Here is a 27,543-nt window from a genome sequence, read left to right as displayed (position 1 = left end):
GTATATGTGCATAACACGCCTATTATCTTCATCATGTCCGTCCTCCAGGCCGCATGTAACAACTTGAGCTTTTTTAAAAATATTTGTCCATTTCCAAATTTCGGAGCAATAGAAATCCAGCAATTATTATTTTTCCGTCCTCATGTAATAACTCGACACTCAGTAGATGAATTTTCATGAAATTTTAAATTTAGGAATTTTAGAAAGATTTATATCTTTCTAAATCATCCGTTTGAATGTAATACTCGACTCCCACTGGATGAATTTTCAAGAAATCTTATATTTAGACATTTTAGAACAATTTGTCGAACATTTTCCAAATTTCATGAAAATTAGACCAATAGAAATCTGGTAATTATTTCTATTTTTTTCATACATATCACATAACCCTGAAAAATTAACCATGAAAAATTAGAAATTTTCATCCCTCAGAATTTTGCGTGTGCTAGAGGGCCTCACACTTTCAATAAACTATCAAGTCAAGAAATCAGAAAACAGAAAAAACAACTGTAAACATTTAAGAAATTTTGTTTCGTTTTTGTTCCTTATATGTTTATAAATAGAGTAATAGAATTTTAATTCTATTAATCCCATACTAAATATGTATTTTTGAACTTTGAACTATATATCTGTTCAAATCCGATCAAAAGAAAATTAACTTAACCTACCTTTAATAGATTGATCTCTCACAGACAGCCATTAGTATCTTTCGTGAAGAAATCACAAACTGCATTTTATATCAGGAAATTTTAAACTTATAAGAATAGGTCAGTTCACTGTAGGAAATCTTTATATTAATCGAGCCCACCTGCGATTATAATTTACTGGAGCCATGCGGAGTAAATGAAAATGCCGCAAATAAGGATATCAAACGGTTTTAATGGCTTGTTATTTGCTGTTTAGTGAAATTGCAGCCAATTACCTTTAAAACGATACGATACTTCTGTTCCAGATTTGGATTTAGAGCAAACAGTTCTGTGAGCATCAAGGAATAAATATTCGTCACATGGTGCTGTACCTCTTGTTTTGTATAACGTAATGCATCCGTTTTGCAAGTTTATTTTTACTTACTTTCTAATTCTTCGCGGTTATTTCAGTAGATATGGCCCCATTCTTCCATAACCCATGGAAAAGACCTGGCTATATTTCCGTCCGAAGGAGAATTTTAATGATTTTTCTTCCATTCTTTACACTGTGGTAAAACTAGTCACGTTAGAGTTGCACATGTATCTATCTCAAAAAATAAGGATTTTCATCCCGAAAATAGGCTTGGAAAAATCTGCCTTGTTCAAGGATTTTCGAACATTTTCTGTTCTTCTCTTTCTCCAGAGACACGTAGTTTGCTTTAATGTTTTATAACTCTTGTTCATATAACTTCATAAACAACATTTTATGGCCCACCCTGTATTTCTTGATATGGGAAAGAGGCCCTCGTAACTAACACACTGTTAACTATTGCCGTCCTTTCACACCATAAATGATCTGAGTTCCAGTCCCATCTAGACCGGAGTAGCTTTTAAGGACTGTTTTCAAACACGGAGTTCGTCAGTCCAGGAATGGATAGCAAAGGTTTCTTTCCCTAGAAATTTCGGTCTATCCAGAAAAACAGGCAGGTTGACCACAGAATACAAAGTTCGGGCTCGGGTGGCCATAATATGATACTTCATTATTTTCTCCGGTGGTTTTTACATTTAAATTTTGCTTTGTAAACTGGTTCAGGACTTTTCCCTTGTTTTACTTCTTTTCCTCAGAGATATAGTTCCAGAGCTTGGAACTATATTCTGTAATTCCCATGTTTTACGTAAATACAGAAAGCTGGTAGAGTTTAGGTTTTTTTTGAATTTTCGCTGAGGCAACTAAGATCATGGGGGTGGGGTTGGAGAGGCAGTATATCATAATCGTAAATCGCGCGTGTGCTATGGTCGATTTGTATGAAAAAACCATGCAAAGCTCACCTTACTAACTTGGTCCCGGCGTAAAAAAAAAAAAAAAAAAAACACACACAAGCCTCCTGCGTGCTATAAATAACCATTTTAATTTTATTAGCAATCCCCAGTTTCCCAAGAAACCCCAGAAAGATCATTAAAAAGCTTTCAAAATTAATTGTCCTCTTATCTCGCCATATATTTTCCCTTCCTCATTATATATATTCGTATATCTCGAGACAATTAAAACTTTTCAAGTCCTGTCTTTGTGACATTAAGGTTCATATTCCTCTTTAGTAAATTTTCAGGCTAAATTCTTTTCAAGCAAAAAATCTTTTTTTTTTTTAAATGTTATATACATATTTTATTGGTATGCATTCTATTTCCCGGTCTTAGTAAATGAATGTACAGTTAGCTACATGAAATTTATTGAGATACATGTATTTACTTCACGTACTCCTAAAAAATATGAATGCACCAAAAAGACATATGTATTTTAAGTGCAAAGGTGACTGACCGAAGCTGAAAGCCACTTTGCTGTAGGAAAAAATATGTAAAGGCTTAATTAGCTTGTTAATGAAAGAATTGATTGTATAGTAAATGATCTTGGGAAATAAATGTAAATGTCCTGGTCAGCAACCAGAGTCGAGTACGTTAGGGAAGGGAAAGAATATGAAGCCCAAAGTAAAAAAAAAAAAAAAAGTTTTAATCATTATTTTCTAATGATTAAAACTCAAAAACGAGGGATTTTCTCCATTTTCTATTCGAACGCCAGCGGAGGATGAAATATTCAAAAACAATGATCGTGCTTCTGGTAGTTCAAGTTTACTACGCAGTATTGATTATACCAGTACTCATTTCGTGTATTTTAGTATGGTATTAGAATTATAATGGCTAAATGTTGCAATGAAGCGAACTTTTCTGCATCTGCCTAAAAAAAAAATTCTAAGTGAGGTCTAGCTATCATCTTATAATGAGACAATGACATTCTTTTCCCTACTTGAGAAGGACCTGTATACCATACGCAGATGCCTTCGTGGTCGTTTGTTTACACTGCTCGGAAAATTTCGTGTCTGACTGAAATGTAATGCCTAAAACTCTTTCGTCCTGAAACACTTTTAGCTCCACTCCACCTAACTCCAATATTTCTGTTTCCCAAGTGCAAAACTTACATTTAGCATTAAACATCAATTGCCTCAGACCATGTCTTCACCCAATCTAAACCATTTTAAAATAAAATGGCCAGGTTCTGGTCGTTAACCACCCTCCCTACCGAAGGGTAGTTAACGTCCTTTCAGTCGATCAGTATTAGGTCCCAATACTGATCCCCGTGGGACTCTACTTGTTACACTGGTACACCCTAAGGAATCCCCATGTATGACTATTCTCTGCCTCCTATCTTTTAGCCAGCCTTTGATCCAACGAAGGTTCCCCCAAAGCAGTATTCCCAATATGTTCCGGTTTATGTAATAGCTTCTCGTGGGGAACTGTACTTTACTTAATCAGGGTAAGTAATATCAAAGTTGTTTCTTGCATCCAAGTGTTTTATGGCTTTGTTGTAATACTTAACTTTGCCATTAAATAACATGATCTTTCCCACCATGAAGTCAAAAGAAGTGGTGTATAGTTGCCCAACACGCCTTTCACACTCCTTTATGAAATGGGGAGGCGTTGGCGCTTCTCGAGTCCAAGGGACTTGTCCCACAGTCTAATGATATATAATATTTTTTATCAGGTTAAACATTTTTAATGTAACTCGTTATTTTCATTTTTTGGCATCAAAGTTAACATAACACAATATTTCTTCATATTTAAAAATATTGTTTAGCAAGTGAATTTTTCTGTCTGCTGTATGTCAGTTATCTTCTCAGAAACTGAATTAAATGTTTTTAAGATATAGACAATTTTAAAAGCTTTAAATATATTTAAAAACCTATTGAAGATAGAGCAGCTTTTGAATTCCATAATATATTCGTAATACTCTGAGTTGCTAAAATGTATTTATAGCTAATAATTCAGGTCTCATGATGAAAAATCAAAATAAACGAAAAGTCAAAAGCTTCTACTTTTCTTGTATCATCTTTTGATCTATGTAGTTTGATGAACTTGAAGAATTAAAAGTGAAATGAAAATCAAAAAATTAAATTGATAACATCTCCTTTGAGAAAGAGCGCACTTTTCACATCGGAAATTAAAATATTAATAGAATTAAAATAAAGAAACCTAAACTATTGGCTTTCGGATATCGTCTTAAGTCTAAAGACCAGTAGGAAATGAAGAATGATATTTAAAAAAGTGTTTGAGGACCCATGATGATTGGTAAGTTGTTGTTGGGTTTTTAGAAGTATCGGCGACTAAGGCCATGTTGCTCCGTGTATATTGGCTGTGAATTGAGTGTGTTCTGAAGTCGATTTTCTGTTTGCTGGACGAAAAACACGAGTTCCGGGAGAAAAAAACCATGCTGTCCTCGCCTGAGACCGAGTAACTCAGCCACAACCCATGATGAACTGGCGTATTCAGTTCATACGTTGTTTTTGAGAAAACTTGATGCGATAATTTTGAAGCTTCTTAGAAATTAGAGAACTTTAAGAACATTCAACGAAAAGTAATGCCGGAACAATTTGGTCGCTAAAGCTGCATATGTCAGTAATTCGTTGTTTGAATGTAATTTGATTAAGATCTTTATTTAACTGAGTTCTGTTATGGTAGAATTTCTGCTAAAACTTAGTTGGCGATAATATGCTCTATTACTCGACCTTGTAGTGGATCCGAATCAGGTTGATGTACTTCCAGTATACCAAGTATTAACTTCGTTGACACCAACTTAAACAGACGATTTTGTTGTATTATGTATTTTATAACGAGAACTATCTTGGTAATTAGTAAAAAAACATTCCATTCTAGAGAAAAAAACCTTTTCCCTATTAAGTTGTTGTGTAGGGTTTTAGACGCATCAGTAACTTAGGCCATATTGGGCTATGTAATAGATCTGTAAATTGTATATGTTCTCTGGTCTGTTTGCTGGATGAAAAATCCAGGGTTTCTGGAAAAACAAACCATGGTATTCTCGCTGAGACCCACTAACTCAGCTACGTTGTGAAAAAGACCCACAAAAATTTCCCATGGAATTGCAAACTAAATTATGAAAGCACCTGAACAAAATCGTCTTATCAATCTTAATTTAAGGAGATCTTATCAATTTTAATTTTCTTTTTGTTTTAATTCTTAAGGTTGATTCTATTAACAACACAAAATCAATACCAGTTCAAACATTTTATTAATTGCATGAATAGCATACTAAGAATAATTAAATCTGCATATAGCATGCCGATAAAGGCGACCAAACAGTGCTTTTAAAAAAGCAACTACTAACATAGGCTATCCAGCCGATTAGATCAATCGTTTTATAAAGGATTACTATTCGACAATTTGCCCTCCTTTGTCGACAAAATTATTACAAATTATTAGTTAATAACACCAGCCAAGTGTATTATGGCCATTTCGGGTAGCACAGTGGTTATAATCACCGTCGTCCTACACCATGTAAGAGAATTGGGTTTTAATCCTATCAACGACGCGAGGATTTTTTTCCCCCCCACGTGTCCAAATTAGTATCGTGCGAGGGTTGCATGATTTTCCTTCCAGCAAATAGGCAAACCGACCAAAGGATACAACTTCTGTGTATGAGAATTTCAGCCTCTCCGGAAAAAAACTAAGTTAGCTTCAAATGATGGTCAGATATTAAAACCAGCATCTCCTAACATTTGTCTTTTTATTAGCGTAGACAGTAGGTTAATTGTCAGTGATCAGCAGCCAGTTGATAATCATCTTGACAAATTTAACATATTCCATAGAACATTACTGCATCATTAGGGCTTATTTTGTATGCAGTAATGCCCAAATTGGTTTGTTTATTCCATAGATTAAAATACACCCTCGAACTTAAAGTTAATTTCTTAAATTTCAGGATTTCTAAAGATAACCCCAGGGACTCACATCTGGTGCGTATGGGCTTGGCAACCCCAGGGTCCTGGAGGTCTCTCTCTCTCATGGTAACTTGGGAATTTTTTTTTTTTTTTTTTTGGCTGATGCAGCATAAGCCTCAGGCTTCCTTGCACCATATGGCTAATAATAATAATAATTTACTAAAAACTCGTATTTAAAGGAAGAAACACCCACACACACAGGTAAACTTTTCCATGTAGTTACTGTATGGACTAGTATTTCTGACTAATATGATTTTCGACGTTAAAAATGATGAGAAATATAGTTTTATAAAGTAGCCGGGTGGTCAGGTGCGAGGGTACATAAGTACTCTCGCACCAGAACCCCGGTCACTCAAAGCAGTGACCGGGGTTCAAGTCCGTGACTACGGTGCTATTTCTCATATTCACTCCTATGAACTCCTCTGACCGTGTGGTCGTCCCGGAGTATAAACAGAATTACATTACTTAACGTTTTCTCCAACAGGAAATGCTCGTTACAATTAACTAGTCACACCATTTCCGAAGTAAAACAGATTACACAGGCCCTCCGTTTTACAAGGAACCTTGAACAAAGTATTAGAATTGTATTACTGCCACCTAGCAAGTCATTTCTAGAATCGATATGCACTACCTTTTCTTCTCATAATGAACTAGGATCTGTTTTTGGTAATTACCAAAACTGTTCTAACAATAACACACAGATTGTAAACGATATCGTCTGTTTAAATCATTGTCAACAACATTATACTGCTTGCTATATGGAACAAAACTCTGTACGATGGCCAGAAATTAATGTAGTTCTATGTTTGCGCAGTGTGTGTTGTTGTGTTTAGTTGTTTCTAGCCACTTAGCTACCAGGAAGCAGCGATCACTAGAAAGGCTGCTTCCCAGTACTCGTCCACACCACGAGGAGGCGGGCCATACCTACACACGTACTAAACTAAATGTATTATTACCAGCATCCATAGGAAGAAGCGCAAGTCGTATGCGTGCAGCAGTCTCCTATAATCACGTACGGTGGTGAAGACCCGAAAGAAAACCGCATCCACTAGAGATAGTGTAATACCAGAGGAAGTGTAGACCCATATTGGGTCTACTACAATGTCAGTTACTAGAGCATGTTCTCACCAACGTAATTTTAACAGTAATTCTTCTAGAGCAGAACTCAGTTAACGCCATACATTCTATTTCACATTCTAAGCAGGCAAATCAATAACAGATCTTAATTAAATTACATTCAAATTATTAGTCACTGGTATATGAATTTTTAGCCATCGATTGTTTTCTGCATAACTCTTCTTTTGAAGTTCTTAATTTTCGCTTACTAACTGTCTTTTTTGAGGCTTGCAAGTTATGTCGCATTAAGTTTTCTCAAAAACCACAAAAAAAAGCGGAACTTACTAATGGGATATCGTGGGTCGAAAAATAATTATTCTTTAAACCTTTATCTCATAGTGGCCTTTAGACAAACTGAAGATGTTATATGAAAGCCAACCGTTTTGGCTATTGATATTAATATTTTAATTTTAAAATGTTCATGAAATGGTCTGAAAGTGTATACCTTTTTAAGGGGATCATCAATTTTAATTTTCTATTCGTTTTTCGTCTTCTTCAAGTTCATAAAACTGTACTGGAATCAAGAGGAAAATCCTCTCGAAATGTATAAGCATTGCGTGTTCTAAAAAGAAAAATTATTGCCATAACGTGCTCTACATATTAAAAAATAAAAAAGTGTATCCAGTAGCTAACAGAGATGACCAGTTTTCCTTTGAAATATGAGAAGGACTTGTTCTATATTTTATTTTTAACGAGACAAGTCAGTATTTCTATTCTACGCGAGATGACTGCTACTTTTCTCCTGATCAGATTATTTTATGATATACGAATGTTTTGTAATCATTAGTTTTACAATTACTTTGGTAAATTCGATAATGGAATAATTAATAAGGATAATCTGACGGGATATGATAACAAAGAAATTAGAATTATATTATGTAATTAAAAAAGGAGCATTAATAGCTTTTTCATATCTTGCTTCTAAGACTTGCTCACACAATAGGGGGTGGACAAGACAATGGGAACACCTGATATGAAAGTAGTAGTTTTTGTAATGGCTGCATGCCGTATTTATGAACATTCAGTGATAATTTTTTTGTTTGTTTCTTGTGTAGGACAAATGATAAAAGCTGATGTTAATTTATATGCGATATAAAGTACATGAAGAAAATGAACGACCTGTCTGAATTTCGTGTGTGTTACGTAAGGCGACCCCTAAACGTTAGTTCATTTCCGCCTCAAACTCAAACTCTATCGAAAGTGATGTCTGGATTCACCAATTATGGAAAAACAAAGTATGATAGGACGAATTGTGGCAGAAAATCGAAGCTGACTGAAAGAGACCGCCGGACATGGAAAAGGACTGTAGCTCGAAAACATAAAACTACTGCCTGAAAATTAACTGCAGAAACAGATTTCCTCCATCTTCATCGCTTAACGAGCTTGAAGTGTTCCTCCATGAAGGACTGTCCAATCTTCTTCTTAAAACAGGCCAGGATTTGAGTCTATTCCACGTAGAATACAAGCTGTTTTAAAAGCAGAGGGTGGCCCACTGTTAGTGCACACGTGTAATTCTTATCACAGGTGTTTCCATTATTTTGTCCACCCCCTGCAGTTTTAAATTGCTTTCATCTTCATTTTTTGAATATAATGTGATGTAAGATTATTTGAATATCCAATTACATAACATAGCCACTTTTCATGCAAAGGGTGCTCAATTGCCTATATTAAAATACTTTTTTTTGTTACTGTTGTCATGCCGTTGCAGCATTAATATCAAATAACAGTTGCAAAAGTCTCGTAATATAATTTTCATGGTCTAAATTACATTGTTTCTTAAATTACTTTCAAATTGTTATATTATTTGATGTTTGATCCGTAAATAGTTTGCCCTCTGTCTTCGAGAAATATTTTACTGCATATATGTCACTGGAGTTCTCTTTCATCCTCAGTTATCTGTTCGCAAAGATCTTTTCAACAAATATTCCTCTGAGATACGTAGTCGTCTTTAAATGAAAAATCTTTAATAGTTAACGTCTTCGAGATAGTATTCAACTGAGTGGGTACTCCGTGTTCTAGCTTCTGATTTTGACTAGGGCTACGTTAGCCTGGAAGAGAACATATGCATGTGCGGATTCAAAATAAAAACAGTATCAGTGTAATTTCATGCAATTTTAATCATTCATACATAGTAATTTATCTTCTTGTAGAAGAAATTCATCGTAAATCTATTTATGCATATTGTGCTTTAAAAAATACTGTATAAAAATAGCTGTTGGTCAGTCTTCACATTTAATTCAATAATGGAAATGATTCTTTAAGGGATGTAACCAATTTATTCATTCAATTCCTAGTGCACTTCGGAAAAACAATGCTTTTTAAATCTTTGTTTAATAGAACGTTAATTACCAATTTTACAATGCTCAATTTAAAATCTGAAGAAGGCAGTTGCCGTCAAGTTTACTGTATGATGCGGAAAGACAATGAATGGCTGAATGTGGCGTTGTGTTATCAAGGGATTGTGCGATGACGTTCGAAATACTGGAAGCAATTTTTCAGCATGAGCAGACTCATTGAACTAGACTCCCACAGTGTATTAGAAACATTCAGTGTGTACTATGGCATGTGGTAGTTTATATAAATATTAAATCCGATTGAAGTGTTAGTCATCTGTCATACCATCCAGAAAATATACCTTGATTGGTTTGATTATTTCTGTCTGGTGCAGTTATATTATACTATATTCTTGTTTTACAGTTTGATGATTATGATTTTTTCTAAGTTACTAAAGATCAGAAGTAACTAGAGTCTCATACCAAAGACTCTTATATTATTAGTTATTTAAATAAAAATTCCTTACTTCTGGCTCTATTTAATATCAAAGGACGTTATGTTTTTCTATTGCAGTGAAATAAGAATTACTGATGTTTCGATTCGCAAACCTAGACGTCAGAAAATTTGATACAACAGATGTACTGTATATTTAAATTTTATTTTAGTTTGTAGCAATCTTCTTTTTATTTCAAATTGTATTACTACTGGTGTGTTTTTCTCATTCCCTTCTCGTTATTTATTTAGCCCGGATCCTATTTTATTTCAAGAGACCTTGCGACAGTACAGTGATTACAATTGCCGTGTTTATAACGAGTGGAATAGGCCTGGGTTTGAATCCCATTTGGATGGAGTGAATTTTTATTGCATTATATTTTTTATTATATTGCAGAGGAGTTTATTAAATTGCGGTCTGAGAGCTGATTGGTTTTTATTCTAGGAAACTCCGGTTGGTTTTTCATCCCACGGAACACAAAAATGGACTATAAAATATACTTAATTTACAGATACGATATACTGAAGACCATTCAGCTCCTAGTGCACGTCGAGAAAACAAGAGTTTTTAAATCTTTGGCTGATATAACGTCAATTACCAATTTCACAATGTTCAAGTTAAAATCTGAAGAAGGCAGTTGCCGTCAAGTTTACTGTATGACGTGGTCTTACAGGAAAGATTGCCTTGGTTGCCTCGCTGCATATTCAAAACCAGTGGTCTCAACCCAAAATGTGTCGCGATGAGCATCGGCGTTGCACCCAGACGTGCCGACAATATGGATATAGCATATGAGTAATATGACCAATTTAGAGCATATGACAATAAATATCTTTGAGAAACGCTGTTGTAGATAGCTCAATCCATCCTTATCTTGACAGGCTACATAACATTCCAAACACCAAAATGTTAAGATTTGTGCATAAAAAAAGTGTAATATCAAATATCCCCACCTTGAAAAAAAAATTAACTTACTATATAATTACCATTTTTAGTACTGTATCATGCGAAATTCTAAAATGTGAAATAAATATAAATCCATTTTTCACAATCATTTTCAAAGACGCTTCCTTTTTTTTTTTTTTTTTTTATTAGGATATAGCTAGTATACGTAGTAAATGTTGAAGGAGATACAGTACAAACATTAATATGAATTTACATTACATAAATAAACATGAATATAACATTATGCTAATACATATGCATTAAAGAAGGAAGCTTCTTTAATTTGTTCAGCGTATCCCTTGAACGCTGAACAAATATAATTAAATTGGATTATTTATACTGCTTTATTGATTTAAAAATATACTTGCATTAAACTGAATTCAATGTGTGCGGGTGGAATCTTTTCATGAGAAGTTTTCGGGAGGAAAAACTCACTAGTAAAACTATCCCTAAGTTCTATTTTGTTCAAATCCAAATTCCTCAAATTTACGATTTAATTTTTATTTTAAATGAACTGAAATGCTAGACAAAAAAAAAGCTTATTATGTAATTAGATAAAGTTATTATTGCTTAATAATGATTATAAAAATAAATTTGGAATCACATCAAAATATTCTGTAAAACCGACTAACCGATTTTAAATTTGGAATATTAATTAACCGATTCCTCAAGCTAAGTCGTGTTGAAATGTGATAAAATAGAATATTTATTTAGTATCGATATGGAATTAACTTTTTCAGTTTTTTAAACGTATGATTTAAAATTTTAATACAGTAGCACATCGATTATTTGAAAGGGTTATTTTAATCGATTGTTATAAAACAACAGCACGTCGGTTATTTGAACGGTTATTTTCATTCTGCAGCACATCGGTTATTTTTCAAACAATACTATTCGAAACTGTATTCAATACACTGCACTAAGATAAAAGATCACTAAATCATATTTAGGAAAAAAATATATTGAAAGTACTTACTTGAAAATAAAAAGCAATGAATATTTCAATGCTGAATACCTCAGTTTATCCACTGTTAATTAATAAATTAATACATCGTGACATACACCACGGTCAACTAGCTGTGGTGGTGCTGCAGTAGACGTTTGCTCTCAGATTTCTATAATAGAGATCGTCTGCAATTTTCTGAATGGCGATAGGTAGCTTTGATAATTTGTTCATTAGGAAATTGAAGTTCACTTCACTTGTCCATAAGTATGATTTGCGAAAATATTACGAAATTCTTATATTACCTACGATTCATTTTCAAAGCCAGTTTAATTGCCTACATCGATTTAAAAAAGAAAAATCCACGTTTAGCATTCGATACTTGTGATTACGTTTCCAGGTTAGCACCAAACAGTAAATGCAGATACAAGTTCACGGCAAGCAATGAGTGTGTGCTGCCATGACCCAATGTTTTATACCGGACACGGAGAAGCGTGACCTTGTTCTGTTACTTTCGCGGCCTTTGATGGTGCGAGCCCGCAGGCACGGCTCATTCATCGGTCTTCACGACACGTTGATGTTTGCTTTAGCTGTTGGATAGCTGCGTATATCTTTTGATTGGATAACAGGATGTCCAGCCGATCTCTTCGTGGGTTTGAATGATGACTTGCTCGTACTACCCTCCTTTGCGCTCTACTGGATCCCGCCGTTTTATGTGACCGTGTGCGAGCACGTGCGTAGGGTAAGTACACATGCAAATATACAAAATGACACTTGAGAAGTGTGAATGTTATCACCTTGCTATTAATTGTGGTTAATAGGTGTTAACAACTTCTTCAATTTCTAAATGCCATATTTTTCCTTTTTTTTTATGTGTGGTAATAATATTGTACAATCTTGACACTGTGACATAATTCTGCACGTTTAGTGATTTATCTATCAAGAAAATTCCTGAGTGCTTGAGGAAGAGTGAAGGGGGGGGGGCGCATTATTGAAGCTTTCACACCCATTCGCCCTACACATATATCCGTTTAGGTTTTGGTGAACAGAAAACTTTTACTAAAGAATATGACGAAAATATGCTTCTATTATGCAAATACTTATTAAATGTATGCTTTTTTTTATTGTAACAGTATAAATAATACTCGTTTTTATAATATTTATTCAGTTCACAGTAATAACTGTATAGGTTAGTGCAATAGCATTAGTTTAATTGGCATCGTTTTAATTAAATTTCATATATTGCGAATACCTTCACAACGAGTTGCCATGGTATTGTACTACCTCGAATAAGTAACTAACGTTATTTATTCTTGGCGGATACCACCACCACCACCACCCAGACGGCACTTTTCGAAGCTTATTGGCTTCTCATCGGTGGGCAGGTACCCTATTGTTGCAATAGTGACAACCCAGTTATGAAGTATAACTCCACAATATGAGAGATGCCTGATGGTGTGCAGTAGTAAAGACAGAGTATTTTAGGGCAAGAGCCTTATGCTACGTGGTAGAATATTGTATAGTCTATAACTGTACTGTAATGTGAAAATAGCCTTAAATTTGCATATTTGGCGAAATTTATTTTAAAAAATCTCCCAGAGAGCGCCCCATTAGTGGGAAATATTCATACCCACCGATCTCCACAGTTACAATATATATATATATACAAATAATATATATATAATTTTGTATAATTTAATCTGTTTATTGTTCAACTATATGTTGAACCTTGATTCGTATTTTATTCGTACTTTGTCACTAATTCATATTATGCCAGAAGTGTAAATAAATTTGTTTATTTATTTACCCTTGTTCTGGAACTTTGGGGAGGGGGCGTGGAACTTTTATGAAAAATTAAGGGGCTCAAGGTATAAAAGTTTGGGAATCTCTGCCGTAACGCCAACCGGCGCATCCGTTTAAAATTATAAAATTTTAATTTTAATTAAAAAAAAAAATTTCACCTTTTGATTTGACCCTGTATTTTCAATCTGTTATGAACCCAGCTGTGAATAATCCATTTTCTTATACTGTGGTACAGAACTTGCACTATCCCCGTTCGACAGTATCATTAGTATATCGGGAATAAGTCATTTCCAGAATAACATCTCACCGTGGACAGCGCTGTGGGCGAAGAAAGGTGATGGATGAACATGGCCGTTGACGCCTGTTTCGCATTGTTTCAGTCAACCGGAGTGCGACAGTGGCACAAATCACGTCCGACTTCAACGTGGTAGATGCCAGAAACGCCTCCACCAAGACCATTAGGTAATTATTAGCCACAATAGGTTATGAGAGCCGCCGGCCCACCAGAGCACCATTGCTGACACAGGACTCTACGCCTCAACTGGCCAAAAGACCTTGGACCACTGGACCTTGGATGATTGAAGGGGGGTCTCCTGGTCCGATGAGTCCTATTTCCAGTTATTTCGAGCGGACGGGAGGGTGTGTATTTAGCTGAAACCGCACGAAGTTATGCACGAAAGAACATCGGCACTGGACCTTGGATGATTGGAGACGGATCTCCTGGTCCAATGAGTCCTATTTCCAATTATTCGTCTGCACTGGTAGCACAGTGGTATCGTCACCGTCCTCCCCACACCGGGTGGAAAAGGCCCGGGTTCGAATCCTGTCGATGACGCGAGGAACTTTAATGGGCTTTTGTCGCTTCGTGGCCGAGTTAGTCGGTCTCAGGCGTACATAGCAAGGTTTTTTACTCCAGAACAGGTTTTTCGTCCAGCAAACAGACAAATCGACCATAGAACACACGCAATTAACAGACATAAGACTATAATTATATATGAATATAATAATTATATTACATATGAATATAATTATTCGGGTGGCCTATTTTTTTTTTTTTTTTTTTTCCCAGTTATTTCGAGCGGACGGGAGGGCGCATATCTGGCGGAAACCGCACGAAGCTTGCACCCGTCAGCAATGAACTGTTCAAGCAGATGGACGGTCGGTAATGTTCTGGGGCGTGTTCAACTGGCACACGTTGGGACCTCTGGTACGTCTAGACGCATCTCTGAACGGTCACGTGTTCATAGGTTACGTGTCCATCCGTGCAGACCATCTGCATCCCTTCATGATCATCGTGCACCCACAGGGCAATAGACTCTTCCAGCAGGACAATGCACCTCTCCACAGATCCGTGGTGACTAGAACATGGTTGCAAGAGTATTCCGCAGATGTTACCACAATGGAATTGCCTCCCCGTTCACCAGACATGAACCCTGTGGAGCATCTTTGGGATGCTGGGAAAGGTCCGTTCGAGCTTTGGCTCCTCCACCGAGGAATGCGACGGAACTATGAACAGCAGTGCAGCAAGCATGGATGGAAATACTTGTGGAACACTTTCGTGAACTAGTGGACTCAATGCCTCGCCGTGTGACTGCCCGGATAAGGACAGTCACACGGCAGTCACTACCCATTACTAGGTAGGTATTCCATGATTTCTGTCCACCAAGTGTAGGATGAAATATGACTTAAGTTGCTGATATGCCTAAACAACAACAATCCACACCTGATAATTGGACACCCGGTGAACGGATTTTCATGAAATTTCATTTGGCTCTTTTAGAAATATTTTTTCGTACTATTCGAAATTTTATTAAAATCATACAAATCGGAATCCTATAATTTTTTTTAAACACTTATTTCTGTTTTTTTCCCCCTTTTTTTAACATATCTTCAATGGATTTCTTATAAGGCATCTACGGTATTTAGAATGCTACGTAAAAATAATTAAATTAAAATAATTCCAAAAATATTAATTTAAAAACTCTCTCTCTCTCTTTTATTCTACTGCCATTTTCCTTTAATAAAGAATTTCATAATGATAAGGAAAACGAATATTTACCATCCACTTATCATATTTGTAAATTACACCCATCTTTTACAATAAATAAAAATAAATAAATAGCACTTTTTCAGAATTAATAATAAAGCATCAACATTGTAAAGATGAAATTACACTCCCCCATTTCTTTCTGTTTTATAGTTAGTTAATATATTAATAATAAATTATAATTTATATAAATAATAGGATATTTTATTTATTATTATATAAATAATATAATATATTATTTATATAATTAAATATAAATAATATCTTAATATATTCTGATGTATTTTTTGTGTTCAACAGTGATGTTGCTATAATGAAAGTAAACTGCTGGTACCCTTATTCAGGGTATTGGCACCCCCTTTAAAATTTTCTTCATATGTCTACGTAAATTTCAGGTTTTTAGGGCCCCTTGAATGTTGGCACTGCACCCGTGCGCCAATAAATCAATGATATGATTTTTTTTATAATTCAAAATCCCATTTTGAATGATAAAAAATAATAACATTCTGATTCCATAAAAATATTTTAAAAATAATAGAAATTCTGTCCCAAATCCTCACTCTACAGAAGGTTATATAGTTTCAGATTTTCGGACCATCGTCTGAGAAGCAAAAAGCGGGTCAACATCAAATTTTCACAATACGTTTTTGTTAGTCCCTAGGACGCTGTCAAGCGCAATTCTGATTGCACAATCTTCTTTTATCCCCTTCTAGTCCATACAAGTCTACGTATCGATGAAATATTTCCTCTAGTGATAGAACTGCTTCTGGGAATGGTTCTACCCGTGGATAGGCAATCACTGGTTTACAGCCTCAAAACGTCCAGGACAGGTTTAGAAACTGGACCATGGTTTTTATCCTACTTTAAACATCATCATCATTGCTGTGATATGCTGTGTTGTCGATCTTTAATCCTGTCCCTTCTGAGAGGAAGATCTTCAGCCTACCAGAATAATCATATAAATATCCCGTTCCCAAATTGGTAGCGATTATTTTAATTATGTCTGTAAAATATTTGAATTATGTCTGCCTTAAGTTGATTGGAGAAATATCAGTTCTGGAATAAATCCTACGCCTCCAACAGAGACCGGCTAACCCATTTTTGGTTCTTCGATAGAAATTCCTCTTGCCATCAGAAAGTCGAACTCACGCAAACTTCTCCAAAACATGCGGTGACTGGTACAGCCCTTGTATTGCGACAATTGAATATGTTTCAGGGAAAAAAATGTAATGTAGTATAATTTACAAACATTACACGTTAACGCCTCATGACCCACCTCAAAGATAATCCCAAACAACGCACCTTACCTATATTGATGACTACGGCCATCTTTGTAGTAGATTCAACATGACCTCTGTTCGCGACAGCAGAATTGCTCACTTCCTGTTGAAGTTAGTGGGCGAATTAATTGTCCAGGATTGTTTGCAGAAGTACAGTTTGTTTCATTTGTCTTCCATAAAAGTGCGTAATAATCACCAGTACTTAACCATATTTGCTTAATTAACCTGAATATAAAAAGATAACTAAATTTTAAATTATGTTAAAGTTTTAATTAAATTCTATTATTTGCTTAACTGTTAACAGTCCATTAGTTCCTTAAATTCCCACACACCCACACCGAAAAACTGTGCTACTCACGCTTGTGAGTAGCACAGAGCATGGTTTTTTTTTATCCTGGAAGTTCGGGTTATTTGTCCAGCAAACACAAATTGACCACAGAACACACGCAATTTACAGACATAATATATACGATTTATATTAAGTTGCTGATGCGCCTTAAACCCTACAAAAACAACAGCGACTAAAACTCAACAACAACAATGAAAAAACCAGAAGTTATCGGAAGCTACCTCCAGAAAACTCTGGGGAAAGAGAAACTACCTTATACACAGACTACCATGGAACTTTCCACCCATCTGGATCCTGCGGTCTGGCTTTAACACATTACTCGATTCCAAGCAAGCTATAATTCCTACATTTTACAATTAGGTAATGATGTGGATGTACCCGCTCTGACAAACATCGATAAACTCATAACCGCCATCGTCTCTTTACTGTTTCTTGTATTCTCTCTATCTTGTGAACTCCTCTGGCCGTGTGGTCGTCTCGGAGTATAAACAGAAAATTTTTTATTATTTATTTACCAATGATAGCAAATGTTCGAGAAGATAACGTACGGCAGTTTCTTCTTAAACTTCCAAGTCCTTTTATCATAGATATCCTTCTTAACATCTGTATTGGCATTCTAATGGAAAAGTTTTTTTCCACCCAATGAAGTGTTTACTGTGTCATATCAATTCCAAACCTTCGTTCACCGAATGCCATAAAACGTTTTAGGCCGATTGCCAACGCCTCAGTGCTATGGACACTCATGGAGAAAGTTCTACTCCCAATCTTACCGATCCAGTTTTTTCCACAAGAACCTCCTGAGGTACACTTTACCCTAAAATGGAGATCTACCATAGCAAATCTCTCTCCTTAACTAAATGAGCCCTAAATTCATTCCAATAAAAGTTTGAGCTCGCATTCTTCTGTCTGGTGTACATGCAGATTTTGACGTAGTCAGAAGTATTTCCAGTCTCTTTCTTATCTTTGCGAGAAATATTTAATGAAAGGCAACAGTGTCCTTTATTTAGATCTCTTCTGCTCACTAGGATCCTTCACCTTAAAGATCGTAAGTCCACGGTCATTGTCTGCGCGGTAGCACAGTGATAACGTCACAGTCCTCCCCACACCGGGTGGAAAAGGCCCGGGTTCGAATCCCGTCGACGCGAGGAACTTTAGTGGGGTTTTTTCACTCCATGGCTGAGTTAGTCGGTCTCAGGCGTAGATAGCAAGGTTTTTTTCCCTCAGAAACTGGGATTTTTTCGTCTAGCAAAACAGGCAAATCGACCAGAGCACACACGCAATTTACATACACAAATACGGGTTTGTATATTAAATTACGGGTAACCCTAATATAATAATAATATGGTCCACGGTCATTCGAAATCTAACCACTGGGAACCCACAGGATGCCATACTTTCTGGTTTACTTTACACAGCCTCATTCCATTAATTTCCAGTTGATCGGACGTACTCTGCAATGTTGTTTATTCGAAATTTTTATCAAAAACCCAACGAAACTGATGATCAGCAACAAATCACTAAAACCGTCGACTTTCTTCTGCACCTTGCTCAATATGTATTAAAAATTGATATGGGATCAAACATACAAAGTATTCAAGGATAACATTCTCACTTAAGTCTAGTCAACCATATCTTCCTCATGCTTTTACCCCCACAGAGATCTGAGTTACAGTTCAACAGACACTTTGAAGCCCTACACGTCAGAATGCAGGTTAAGATGGATTGCAAAATAGTATTTCATTGAACTTCAGCGCCCTGCAATATTAATATAATACGTTTACAAAAACCTAACAAATGATATATACACTGTCAAATTATAGAATCCTTAAAGTACACAAAGATAAAATCAAAGATCAGTGAAAGAAAACTGACTGCCACCATACGAGAGGGTATCAAAATTTTTTTTACCCTGACCTTCAATGAACGTTATGTTTTATTGAATGTATTTCTCGTTTATCTAGTAATATATACCAGAAGTTTCATCGCTCTAACTCTTATGTTTCTTTTGTTACCGAGCTGAATATGTGACAATAGTGTCATGATGGATAAAGTTGAATATCCATCCATTATCAAATTCCTGTTTATGCAAGGCAAACAGCCAAGAACTATCCATGAAGTGATGTGTTTGGGGGGGGGGGTGAAATGTCTGTGCTTCGTATGACATTGTAAAACACTAGTGGAGACAGTTCAAGTGCGGCCGGGAGAGCGTCCATGATGAAGAAAATAGCGGGCGGCCATCCACATCTCACAGTGCTGAATTCCTCGGTAAAACTGAACACCTGATCCTCAATGACCGCGGGATAATAATTAAACAGATAGTTTCTGAGACTGGGAGAAGCTATGGATCAGTGGAGAGCATAATTCACAATGATTTGAATATGAATAAGCTCTCAGCACGATGGATTCGTCGCTTGCTTACATGTCTTCAGGAAGAAAATAAGCAAGCCTGCTTTGCTAAATTGATCTTCATGTATAACAGTAGTCCTGACCTTTCTTTTTTTCCCCAATTAATTGCTATGGATGAACCATGGATACATCACTTTGACCCAGAAACAAATCCTTTACATTTTAAAACAATGGAAACATCGAAAATCACCAACTCCCAAAAAGGCCAGTGTGCAACTATCTGCAGGGAATGTTTGCTATCAGTTTTCTGGGATGAGATTGGCATTATTCTTGGATTACCTGGAGTAGGGTACCATCATCAATGCACATTACTACAGTAACTTTCTGAAGCAATTACATGTGGCAATTAAAGAAAAAGCGACGCGGAATGCTTAGCAAAGTCGTGCTATTGCTTCACGATAAAGTGCCCCATCCTACGCTGCTGTCGCAACCACTGATCTTGTCCGGAAGTTAAGGCTTCCTATCTTCATATCTTGCCATAAACGCCTTACTTTTGCGTAAAAAGGTTTTTTTTTTTTTTTTTTTTTTTTTGGAAATACAGAGGTAATTTCTGCAACAAAAGCGTGGTTTCTGGAGCAAATCGAGATCTACAGGTATGGCATAAGGAAGTGCCGCAAAAGATGGGAGAAATGCGTCTCTTTGCGTGGTGACTACATAGAGAAGAAATAATAAATGTTCCAAATCTCAGCCTCCTGCAACACGTAGAACATGGTGAGGCTAAAAAAATTTTCATACCCCCATCGTAAAACTTATTATCAGCCATGCAGCTTTCTTGAGTACTGTAATGTGTCATTGGAGGATTCCCACTTCAACCCTCGGAATCCTTCCCTCACTTCGGAACAACAACAGCAGACTCCACCTAGCTGGCCGTTTCATCTCCACCACCATGCTTCAGGCCGAAAACCTCTTTGACGCAGATTTACATCGATTTGCGTCTGATAAGACAGAAAACAGGCAAGCTTATAAATTTTTTTTTCTTAAGAATACATTGGTATCTTAATTTTTAAGATTCATTTGCCAGTTTTTCTTTATTCTGCTAAAACTCTTAGGAAACCTCTGGTATAACAATACTTTCGAAAATTCGGTCGAAATTTCGATGCGAGCCCTCTATAATTGGTGTCCTCGCGCATAGAACAGTAGTGATTATAATCACTATCCTCCCCACACCAGTTGTATAAAGCTTAAGTTCGAATCCCGTCCGTGACGCAAGGAGCGTTTTATTTATTTATTATTATTTTTTTTTTTCGCTCCGTGGCTGAGTTAGTTGGTCTCAGGTGACGGCAGCAAGGTTTTTCACCCAGAAAAATAGGCAAACCGACCAGAGAATAGACGTAATTTATACACTTAATATACATGGATGGAGGAGGTTGTTCTCTATATTTATTTCATGACTCCTCACCTCTGTTCGATATTGATACGTCATAGTTCTCGTTCTAATATTTGATTTTGTAGTCGAAGTTAATCAGCGAATTCTCGCATTTAGGGCTTCAAAATGTCTGTGGAATGGTAATCCTTAGATCTGTGTAGTTGTAGATTTTCGAGATTAAGTGTCGTTTTTTTTTTTTTTTCTTTTTAACCATGATTGGTGTCATTGTTATGCCCTGAATTACAACTTGAAATTCACAATCATGCAGTAATGATTTTTTAAAGTTTTTACTTGTTTTCCGATGTTTAATTAAATACATAGGAAAAAAAAGATAGAAGATATGTCTATAATACCGTCACTATTTTTCAGGAACTAATTAATTACGACCCGGGAGGTTAGCCCTACTGCTAAGGAGGTACGCCTTACTGCTAAAACGTGTTTGTTTTTAATTATATCCGCTTTATTGGAGACTTGTTCTTAATGCCAGTTCTTAATGTTCTTGTTCCTTATGCGAGACTTGTTCTTATTCTTGGAAGCTTATAACAGCCATTTATGTTGATAAGATAAATGAAGGGACTTTCACATCTTTTTTAAAATATTTTTTTTAAGGTTTCGCGCACATTACACGTTCTCCAGAGATATTTATTTCATATATTCACATGTCTGTGAAGATATAATGAAGGATAAGTTTTTTAAAAATCTTATTCTTCATTAGTGTCCTCTCTCTTATTCCATATTCTGTTTTTTTTTTTTTTTTAACTAACGCACAACAGATATGCAACAAAAATTATAGAAGAATCTGTATTTCCCTGTAAGTTATTTTGCGTTACCATTTTGGGATTAATATTAATAAATAGAACTGTGTCCTTCGATTTTTATCTTTGTTTTTTCCACTCTGATCTATTTTTTAAGTTGAGCTTTTTTTATTTTTATTTTGAATGTCTTTATGTCTCACACTTGGTACAAATCAGTTATTTTCCATCATTTTATTCATGTATTCTTTCATTATTTATTATTATTATTATTATTATTATTAAAATCAGTTTATTTCCCAAGAAACCTTGGGTCACCCCAGGATGGCTTTGTGCCAGAAGGGTGTGAATATGTGTACCACATGACAGAACAGTGGGGTTGTTTACATATCAACAATGCCAACTGCTATTATTATCTAGGGAGTGCAATTGCAAAAAGGAGCATAGAAGGAGCAATGGCTTCATTCAATATGGTGAGTTAATCAAATTTTTGTAGCTTGCTATGTTAAGCTTTGATATTCACAGGTCTAAGGTTACGCTATAAAATTTTCCAGCGAGTACAGAATCAGGTGTGGCAATAAAGTTCTGGTGTTGTTGCGGTCATGTTCTATGAGTTTGAAAATAAACAGAAGTAGTATGTTGTAGTTCAAACTTCTTCCAAGAGATGATGGTGCAAAGATTGTCCAGTGAGCTAACAAGTTGCAAGTAACAACTAGTTTCATCAGTAGTGTTAAAATTAAGTCTCAATTTTGCAGTAGAGCAACAAACAAATACCAAAGTCATACCAGTGTGTTTGAATGGTTTTTAATTGGTTCAAAGATGGACATGAGGGTGTTCGCGATGACCCAAAAAATGGACATCCATTAACCACGAGGACACAGTTGAAAATCTTTGGGAAATTGTGGCAAGAGATTGTTGTGTGACCCTCAAAATGATGGCTGATGAGCTGGATATGAATAGGGAGACGATTTGTCAAATTCTACATGAAGGATTAGGGAAAAGGAAGGTCTATGCAAAAATTTGTGCTGCACAAATGAGCAAAAGCAATGAAGAGTGTCATTGTGCAAAGACTTCATCCAGACAATTCTAATTTTCTCAACTGTATTGTCACTGGAGATGAGCATTGAATGTTTCAGTACAACTGAGTGCCAGAGTAAGCTGTGGACTTAAAAATCATCACCAACACCAAAATGTTTTGTTTAGAAAAGCCTCAACAAACAGTATGATTCACAAGGAATTTGTACCCAAAGGGAAGAATGTCATTGCTGCAGACTACTGAAGCATATTTCCTAGGTGAGACCACAATTTCAAGGGAAAGACAATACCCTAACCCATTCCACACTTGTTTCCATGCTACTCTCCCAATTTAGTACAACTGACTTCTTCCTCTTTACCAAGGCAAAAACTACCCTTAAGGGAAAGAGATTTCAGGATGTTCAAGACAAAGAAAAACATAACTGCAGTACTGAACGTCATTGCTTTTTTGATTGTTTCACTGGCTCTTTTCACAAACTTATAATGGTGTAAAAAGTACATTCAATCAGGTGGTGATTACTTTGAATAAAAATAAAAACAATTTTTAGCTCCTTCAACATTGTATTCTTTTTACTTCGCCATTCTGTGAACTTTATTGCCACACCTCATATATTCAAGGGTTCTCAGAAATACAATGATTATTTTAAACGAGAACCTATGGTGATGAAAATAACTCTGGATAAAAGAGTGCTAGAGACATGAAATTTAAAAGTTATATTCCTTATTCTCTGATATTACTTAATTTGTCACAATGTATTTTGAAAATAATCTTTTATCATCATAACATAATAGAGGTTGACAGAGCATGTTTGAAAACCCTGGGGGCAGCATGTTTGAAATGATATTTCCAAAGTCCTGTTGCAGATTTTAATGATGCCTTATGATATCAAATTTGTCCACAAAAATCACAAGTAGTTTTAGACACAGTGATGAAACTACCATATTTCTTTGATGAAGACACTTTTTCTCCCCTATAAATGTCTCTAAAAACAGGATGCATCTTAGAATCGATGCTGTCTTACAATCGCGTTTTTTTTTTTTGTTTTTTTTTTCAAATTTTCCCGCACTATGCACACGGCACCACGTTTTGTTTTTACGCAGAAACCCCGCCTCCAAGTTTGACCATTATCGCATTCTCCAATTCCATTGGAGAATAAAGTGGCATGGGTGATTTCATGTGCTTTCAAAATGTGATGCCACCATTATTTCATTATAGTGAAGCTCACTCAGCAAAAACTAGGAAGTTTTGTTTGTATCTTCGAAAGTATGTAAGAAGTGGAGTTACTGTATTTCGCTCATTTTGATCCCTTATTGCACGTTAAAATGTCAAAAAGATTGCACTACGAAGCTGCATTGAAACGAAAAGTTATTGTATATGCAAAAGAACATGGAAATAGAGCTGCGGGTCGACATTTTGACATTAGTGGAGTAAATATTAGTCGTTTGAGAAATGATCGCAATTCCATATTTTCATGCAAAGCAACAACCAAGTGCTTTACAGGGCCTAAGAAAGGAAGATTTCCACAAGTCAATGAAGCTGTGATACGTTTTATAATGGAGACATGTGCAAAAGGATTACCCATCACTCGACAAGCCATGCAATTGAAAGCCGGAGAAATTGCCAAGTCCCTCGGAATAGAGAGAATAATTTTTAAAGGCAGTCATGGCTGGTGCGACAGATTCGTGCATCATAGCGGATTATCATTAAGGTGCCGAACATCTATCTATCAAAAAATTCCTGCAGACTTTCAAGAGAAGCTGATTAACTTTCAGCAACAGGTGATGAAATTAAGGAAAATAAAGAAACTATGAGTTTAGTCAAATTGGAAATGCTGATGAAACCATGGTCTTCTTTGATATACCTCAAAATTACGCTGTCAACGCTAAAGAAATCAAGATTATAAGCACGGGCTAGGAAAAACAGCATATCACTGTGATGCTATGCATCACCGCTGATGGTCAAAAGTTGCCACCATATTTAATTTTAAATCGGAAAACCATACCAAAGAATGAAATTTTTCCCAAAGATGTTATTGTATGTGCACAAAAATATGGATGGATGTCAGCAGAGCTTACAGAAGCCTGGCTAAATGTTGAGTGGAATAGACATCCTGGAAGTTTTAGTAACCGACCTAGCATGCTAATATGCATTTCGTGGACATTTGTCCGAACGGGTCAAAAATAAAATCATGCAAAAACATGGTGACTTGGTTGTGATTCCTAGTGGCATGACTAGCCAACTGCAGCCACAACGTTTCAGTCAACAAACCATTTAAGGATTACTTGAGAAAGGAATATGAATCCTGGCTGTTGACTGACAACCTTCCGGAAAAATTAAGAAAGCGCCATCATCAAAATTGGCACAATGGGTATCAGCAGCTTGGAAGCTAATCCCAAAAAGAATTGTGTAGCACTCATTTAAAAAATGTTGCATCACCAATGCTCTTGAGGGCTCAGAAGATGATATATTATGGGACAATGAAGATAACGATGGCTCAGAAGAATCAGACTCTGAATGTGAAGTAGACTGTGATATTGATTCAGATGCAGATATCGACGGCTCAGAAGGAAGTGATGAATAATATACCTACTGATAAATACTATTGTTGTTAGTAAATTGAATTCTATTATAATAAAAATATTTGTTAGACATATTTTAGCTTTGTATTTTTTTTATTTATTTTTTCTAAGAATTGAAGCTTTTTTGTTGGGGGTACTGAAATTAAGATGCGTCTTACAGTCAATGGTGTCTTAGAATCGAAGAAATTTGTTGAAAAAATAACCGTGAATTAGGGTTGAATTTGAAAGTGTTTGCAATTCTGCCCAGACACGATAGGAAGGAGTATATGATGAGAGCCTTGTCGATCGATTCGACCCTGGAAAGATTGTGCAAGGCTCAAGGGGTAGAATTTTTTTCAGCCTGGTCTGTACTTGTTAACAGGAGAGATTGTTTCTACAGGGATGGGATACACTTAAATAGAAAGGGTGCAAGAATATTTACTGATGCTATCGAGGCAGTGTTAGGTGGGTCGGAAAACTGCTAGCTTGGGGGAATACAAGGACTAATAGATTAACAGTAGCCACTGGCAGAGGTGAAAGTGATTCTTGCATCACTGCTTCTATTGGAATGAGCAGCAGCCTGGAAAACGAGATGCAGGGTATTTCAAAGACTGCCGGGAGTCATTGCGGTACAAGTAAACACATGGGTTGTGTTAGGATAGCTAAGAATAAGAACAGGTGCATGTATACTTGCATGTACACCAATGCTGGAAGTTTGGTAAAAAAGTTTGATGAATTTGAGGTGTTGCTCAGAACTTCAAAGGCAGATATTGTGGGGATATCATAGACATAGTGTCACACAGACATAAAGAATGCAGAACTGGAATTTGGGGAGTACGATGTGTACAGAAAGGATAGACAAGATAGGAAGGGAGGAGGGGTTATACTATTAGTTAAGAAACACAAAATCCAAGGAAGCGAAGCCAGTTGACATCGCTGGACAGTGCAGTGTCGAGTCAGTTTAGTGTGACATAAGCATTGGGAGATCAAAATTGAGAGTAGAATTGTGTTATATGCCTAATAACTCTGATGAGTATAATAAGGAACAGTACAGGGAAATACAGTGGGCCAGTAAATCAGAGAGTCTTATAATGGGGGATTTTAATTTCCCAGATATTGACTGGAATTTGTGGGTTGGTCACTCACACACTAGCAAGGTTTTTTTGTGGATTTATTGGATGATTGTTTTCTACATCAACATGTTCGGGAGGCAACTAGAGGGATTAATACTCTTAATATGATTATCAGTAGTGGTTCTTCATGCATTAAGAATCTGCAGATAAATGAACCACTAGGTGGCAGTGATCACAGTGTGCTGAAGTGGGATTTACTCAAAGAGGTAACTACCATCAGGGGTAAAGGGAATAGTTTCTGCTTTCGTAAAGGTGACTATGGTGGTCTGAGACAGTATTTCAATTCTATATGGTGGGACAAACTGATGATGTTACCAACAGCAAATTCAAAATGGGAAGCATTCAGAGAATTTATCTTAGAAGCTACTAGCCTTTACGTACCAACTAAGAAATATTATTCAAGGTTTAGGCTAAATGGATGTCAGATGAACTAATGATACATGTGGCAGAGAAGAAAAATGCATGGGATACATATAAATTAATGGGTGACATGGAAGCCTCTGATAGATATAAGCTGGTCTGTAACCAAGTCACAAAGGAGATTAGGCAGGCAAAGGCAGATTATGAGAAATCTTTGGCAAAGCATGCAAAGAAAAACGACAGAGTTCTTTACCTATGTAAACTATAGAAGGAAAGGGATGAATCAGATTGGTCCACTGGATATTGATGATTCAACTGTTGATGATCCTGCTCAGGTGGCTAACAAACGAAATGAATATTTTGCATCTCCATTCACCCATGAGGAGTTCTTCAGGGAGAGGAATGTCAGAAGTTTATCAAACTCTGGCAGTGAGCTAGATGATTTTGTAATAACTGCGAGCAAAGTGGATGAGAAATTGTTGAAGATAAACATAAAAAAGGCATCCAGGGTGGATGGGATCTATCCAGTTGTATTAAAGGAGGCAGCAAAGGAAGTAAGCAAACCCTTGGTCATAATTATGAGAACTTCCTTGGACTCAGGGGAGGCACCCATGGACTGGAGATGTGCAAATGTGACCCCAATTCACAAAGGAGGATCGAAGGGCAACACAAGTAATTATAGACCTGTTAATTTAACATCTGTTCCTGGGAAATTAATGGAGGCACTGGTTAAAGAAACACTGCAGGATCATCTGGACAAGACTTCAGTTATAG

At 36.2% G+C, this 27,543-nt stretch overlaps 1 protein-coding gene across 1 annotated transcript in view; it reads left to right on the top strand.

Moving 5' to 3' along the window:
- Window positions 1-12,341: 12,341 nt before the first annotated feature.
- Window positions 12,342-27,543, top strand: part of ath (ATP-dependent RNA helicase DHX33) — a 186,612-nt gene continuing 171,410 nt past the window's right edge. Inside the window, exon 1 of the mRNA XM_090375086.1 lies at window positions 12,342-12,421. The gene's annotated coding sequence lies outside the window, so the exon portion shown is untranslated. The remainder of the gene's footprint in view (window positions 12,422-27,543) is intronic.

The sequence above is a fragment of the Mastigoproctus giganteus genome, chromosome 6 (assembly GCF_048544385.1).
Source record: "Mastigoproctus giganteus isolate SK-2022 chromosome 6, ASM4854438v1, whole genome shotgun sequence".
Taxonomy (NCBI): Eukaryota; Metazoa; Arthropoda; class Arachnida; order Uropygi; family Thelyphonidae; genus Mastigoproctus; species Mastigoproctus giganteus.
The sequence above is the reverse complement of the archived record's forward strand: the minus strand, read 5'-3'. Positions and strand labels throughout refer to the sequence as shown.